Source organism: Eptatretus burgeri, chromosome 5 (assembly GCF_056783735.1).
Source record: "Eptatretus burgeri isolate ZD-2024b chromosome 5, Ebu_testis_v1, whole genome shotgun sequence".
In the NCBI taxonomy this organism is placed as follows: Eukaryota; Metazoa; Chordata; class Myxini; order Myxiniformes; family Myxinidae; genus Eptatretus; species Eptatretus burgeri.
Window position 1 is genome coordinate 2,575,251 of NC_140965.1, and position 6,166 is coordinate 2,581,416.

A 6,166-nucleotide genomic window follows, 5' to 3' on the forward strand; every position below is an offset into this window, starting at 1 on the left:
GACTGGATTGGGGCATTGTGTTTATCTATAAATGCGCATAAGAAAATCGAGGAATTATTGGAATACACGAAGTCATATCCGGAAGTCCGTACGTTGTAACCCGTAATGGGGAATGCGGCTGAGGTTCTCTTCCCCATCAGCCACACCTTCGCAGCAACGCGTCTTGTCATTGGTTGGTAAGTAAATGGCCATAACTTGGGAAGCACTTGTCCGATTAATATCAAACCTTGAAAAGGCACATACTAAGGTCCCCAGCAATATACCTGGCAAGTTTCAATTAGATCAGACCAGTGCTTGTCGAGAAACAGCGGTCACAGGTACACACGCACATTGCTGGAATTATAGATAGGGGAGTACGTTGTAAGATGGTGTTATGTCCCGGACATCATTATGGCACTAGGCTATGCCATCGCAGTGGTGTATTAGTCACGGCTCAATGACAATCGCATTTTGCAAGTTGAAGACAAACAAAAACAAAAACCTAATCTCTGGAAACATATATACATATATATAAACACACACACACACTGCATTGTTTAACTACCATTGATGAAGTGACCAGTTCAATACCAATACTCCGTGTTCCTGTAACAAAGTTGATCCTTAGAATTTTTACATTCATTATCAGTTTACCAAATATTGAAGCAAGTTATTTCAGGTGAATATTTTGTGTAATTTAATGTTAAAATCGAGAAGGTGTAAAGGTGACATCGTCGTTGCATCATTGAGGAGTGAATGTATGTTTGGATCAACTTTAGATATCTTGTATTACATCAAGTAACCTCGACGGGAACTCGGGAGAGCGCATACTCCCGCCCCGTCATGCCCGGTCCACGAGAACATGTCCGGCCCATTACATTTTTGAGATATCGTGCTATGTATCGTTTTTGGCCATATCTCTCAAAGAATGAAGAATCACTTTTTTAAAAATTCTAAGTGTTGGATCCTGATCCGGATCTTCACCAAAATCGAATCTGTCCGTCTTTGTTACACACACAGCACCTGTCCACAAACACACAGACAGACAGAACAAGACAGAAAGGGGGTGAAAACATAACCGCCTTCACCTTTGATGGTGGAGGTAAAAAGTAAAGGCCCTGTCACACCTTGACGTTTTAGCCAGCGTATGGCTAGGTATCAAAATGTATGTAAAACGCTGGCGTACGCTGAACTATTGATGTTTTTACAGCGCGTGTGCTGTATACAATTGCACCGAGTTTGAAATGTCCCCGGCGTCGTCCACCACGTCTCCGGTGGGTCCGGTGTCCCCCCCCCCCCCACGTGCCTCAAGACAGCCAATGAAGGCCGTCCGGTAGATGCAGTGCGTAACCTCGACGGAAATGGCGACAATTGACGGAAATACCCGAGTATTTCAATGGAAATTTGTAAAACTAATGTGTTATATATATATATATATATATATATATATATATATATATATATATATATATATATATATATATATATATATATATATATATATATATATATATATATATATATATATATGTATATATGTGAAAACCATTTCATTTATTGCTTGACGGAAAAAAAAAACGAAGAAACGCTCCCCTCATGTACGAACGAACGAAAGACGTCATTTCCATCCACCATGGCATTTCGCGCCGAACGCAGAAAGCCAAGTTCTTCTTATGCCATCATTCTCTTTAATATTAGCCATAAACAAGTGTTTCATCATGCATTGGTAGTTGAAATTTACTTACAACAAGAATGAAAAAATAATCTCCTCAGATTCAACAAGATCAAAAAAAAAAACCGAAAACATCACGTGCAGGACAAGACCAATCAAGCTAAAGGAAACGATACTGTAACTGCACTGCTCCTGATCGGTGAAAGGACACCACGTGTGTTGTGTGGGCGGTGTTATGCACGAGGATTCCAGGCTAAGTTCTTCTTATGCCATCATTCTCTTTAATATTAGCCATAAACAAGTGTTCCGTCATGCATTAGTAGTTGAAATTTACTTACAATCATTCTTTTGCGGCCTCCTGCCACGTTGTTTCGAACGATTTCATTCCTTCTGTTAGATATATAAAGGTGCTTATCACAATAATAACAAGATTTTTACATTTCAAATATTAAGTTCGCTTTTTAATTGTTTTTCAACTGAAAAAGCATAAATTGCATATTTTAACATTAGTGTACTCATTTGATTCACCACACACGCTGTATTGAAGGATTTCACTTGTTTTTCCAGTTTTGGACGTATTCATAACGAGTTGGACGTATGCATAACGTACACAGAACGTTTCGATAACTTATATCAACGAATGCTGAGCGTGTTGTCGGCGTTCACAACCTATGCCCAACGATAGTCTAACTTATGCATAGCGCGGCAGCTTATCGCAGGCTATTAATAGGCTGCAGCTCGACGATTCAAATCATAATAACAAGATTATCATAACCGCACTAGTGCGGATAAATCATAACCGCACTAGACATCGAAGTGTCAAGCCGCTGTTACACCTTGACGTTTTAGCCAGCGTATGCCGAAGTATGAAAAATTTGCCGAATACACTGGCACACGTTATGGGTAAGTCTTGTATACGTTAAGAGCACGCTGAAGCAGGCTGGCATACATCGTAGTACGCCAAGTACGTCGACAAATTTTCAGCATGTTGAAAATTTCGACATATGCCAGCGTATGACACTCGTTCTGCATACGCTGACCATAAGTTGTAGGCAAGTTACGCGATCGTTGACACACGTTATTTGTAAGTTACTCAAAAGTCGAAACACGTCGAGGTAATGTTTAGCGTCAGTGTTCCAGACTCCCTGTTTTTTTTTTTTGTTTTTTTTTCGGCATGATGGTGATGTTGACACTTCTATTTCTAGTGCAGGTATGATTTAAATCGTTGAGCGGCAGCCTATTAATTATATTATATTATAACCGCACTAGAAATCGAAGTGTCAACATCACTGTCATACCGAAGAAAAAAAAAACCCCAAAAAAAAAAAACCAGGGAGTCTGGAACACTGACGCTAAACATTACCTCGACGTGTTTCGACTTATGAGTAACTTACAAGTAACGTGTGTGGACGTGTGTCAACGATCGCGTAACATGCCTACAACTTATGGCCAGCGTATGCGGAACGTGCGAGTCATACGCTGGCTACGTCAAAAAATTTCGAGCATGTTAAAATTTGTCGACGAGCTCGGCGTACTACAACGTATGCCAGCGTGCTCTTAACGTATACAAAACTTACCCATAAGGTATTCGACGTATGCCAGCGTTTTAGACAAATTTCCCATACGTCGGCATACGCTGGCTAAATCGTCAAGGTGTGACAGGGCCTTAAGACTCTCAGGCTAGCACACGTTTTTCACGTCAGAAAGCACACTGAGAAGGCCGGGGGGAGGTGGGGGTTGAATAATCACTTTCCCACCATGCCCAAGCAATTATTTGAACAACGGCCCCAAGACCAACACCATCCATACATGTCAGTTTTATCACTAGATCCCCACTTTTCATTTCCCATGACAAGTCTGCTTGTAGACTTATCATGAATCGTTCAGTTTCTTTTGCCAGCCCTCTCCCACCCAAAATCCATGTCGCACACCCACGAGCCATGATATTTGTGTCCATGAGCCCAGACCTTCCCAATGGCATCAAGCCTTGGATTACATGGGAACATCAGGAGTTCCCACCTCCACCGTGCCGTGCGATGTGAGAAAAGGCTTCGACTTCTCTGCGGCCAAAACCTTAGGCCCGCCCTTAAAGAGTGACGGAAAAAGACAGCAATGAAGAGGTGAAACAAAACATTTTAATCACATGAAAGGAGAGGTGCCAAGGATGATGAAAATAAAGTCCAATCTCCCATCTTCTATCTCAAATGCAACAAAACAACACAACACTTGTGTGTGATGAAGGTTGACGAAGCATCATTTCACAACAGTGACTGAAACTGAAAAGCATCTTTATCCATCCTCATTGTTGTCGACGGCTTCTTCCTCTTCCCAAACCGGTTTCCACGGCCACCACGTCAACGCAGTCAAACGAACAACCCTCTTGTGAGGAAACAAGGGAAGAAGCGAGATGTGAAGAGGCAGGTACACCTCGTCATTGCTCTTTTTCATACAAATGTTTGATGTCCTTCCATTGTTTCTGTTGTGGGCACAGTAGAGGACAAGTTCGAGGAGTCACGCACAAACCACACGTCACACAAACGTTACCGTTAACTCAGGAAAAAGGATTAACGAGTCCCTTCGCTTCATGAGCTATGACGACATTGACGTCCAAGGTCGACATATCATTTTACTCTGGAATTGGATGCAAAATAATTGAGAAATTGTTACAAAACTCTTTACAGGACTGTACACCTGGCCTTGAAATCGAATGATCAACCCCTGTTTACAAGGAAACAGATAACCTTTGTGTACGTGACATTGTGACGATGTGACATTGTGACGTCATCACGTCGACTGTCCTTGCCGTCTCGGCCACGCTCACCCGACACCTGAAGGAAAAGCTCACCCCTTTGTTCAAACTATCGAACACCGTGTCTCCGAGCAAGTCCACTCCTTGCTCAAGCATCAGAGCACCAACCGTGGCGCCAAATAGGAAAACGGTCATTCGTCGCAAACCTCTCTGGTAGAGAAGAGAAACAAACCCCATGATGGCCACTGACAAGGAAGCACGTACGATTCACTTGTTTTATTTATTACTGTGACCGAACACAGCACTCGATATCGATTAAAACTAATATAATATACATACGTCAAGCGCGGACATTAACTTCCAAAACATTGTTACATGAAGTAAAACTGGAATTAAAAAATAATAATAAATAAATAACATGGTGACCGGAAGCAGCATCGGCAACTGTATTGCCATGGCCGACATACACCGGACAGAGACACCAGAAACAATTCGAGGACAGTAGGGTAATAAAAGAATAAAAAAGGCATACACACCAACATAGTAAAGGAAACATGACGTAAAAAGGCGAAAAAAACAACATCATGGACTCCAGTTTGGAAATAATATCTTCAAATGAAATACAACTGCTTAATAAAATTCACACATCTTGTTGTTGTTTTTTTTTTATTCCAGTACAAGTCCAAAAGGCGACCTTGTTCCAAGCATGCAACACGTTCTGCTGATACCTACTTTTATTTGGGCGGTGTATAGGTTACTCACAGTTGCCTCAATCTCTACCGAAAATTATTTTTTTAAAATAACCCGGATTACGTGCATGAAGCTAAAATATACCGACCCTCGGTACTGGTTAAGGAGATACCCACACTGTTGGGCTCAAATCCAATCGGATTTAATGGCGACCAGCAACAGCACTCGGTCGAGAGGAAGACTCGACCCGGAAGCGGAAGCGACCATGGTCGTGCATATAAATACGAGGACTAACAAGGAAACCCAACACACGTGGAGCTCATGCAGCCCATGATTCCTGCGCGAACACCACACCACACCACACCACACCACACCACACCACACCACACCACACCACACCACACCACACCACACCACACCACACCACACCACACCAACCCATCCACACAAGATCCAAGGAAGAAAATGCAAATAAATGTTTTTAATTAATGAATTTTTTTTTCTGTTTTTCTTTGTCTTTTTTTTTTGTTCCTTTACTTTCCCCCGGGGAGGGTGCATGGACTTGGTGAAAAACACACATCAACCACACAACCCCCCTTGATGAGACCCCCACCAACAGCACTATGGACACAATCACCCATCAGTGCTCAAACTACCTTAAAGTCCCATCAACATCCCCATACCCCTCTATCTCCATAACTACCAGATACCTATCTAATTCTAATTTAAACTTATCGACTTTTTCTGCTGCCACTACCTTTCCAGGGAGACCATTCCATGCATTAACTACTCTCTGAGTGAAAGTCCCCGACCTTACTACCGTCTTAACTCTCCTCTTCTTTACTTTCAAGCTCTGGCCCCTGATCCTATCACTGTCTACTCTGCTGAATAATTCATCTTCACTTATTTTATCTCTACCTTTCATTATCTTAAACATCTCCATCATATCTCCACATAATCACCTCCTTTCTTGTGTAATATGCCCCGTCTCCATCAGCCGCTCCTCATAGCTGAGTCTAGCTATGCCCGGAATCGATCTAGTAACCCTGCGCTGAACCCTCTGGATGGCATATATG

General features: G+C 42.2%; 1 long non-coding RNA gene across 1 annotated transcript; it reads right to left on the reverse strand.

Annotated features, from left to right (window-relative positions):
* Positions 1-3,764: 3,764 nt before the first annotated feature.
* Positions 3,765-4,678, reverse strand: LOC147025704 (uncharacterized). Its single transcript, XR_015057982.1, has 2 exons — positions 4,497-4,678; positions 3,765-4,127 (listed from the first exon to the last, which is right to left on the reverse strand). It is a non-coding gene; the product is annotated as an uncharacterized LOC147025704 (long non-coding RNA).
* Between the last annotated feature and the right edge of the window lie 1,488 nt (positions 4,679-6,166).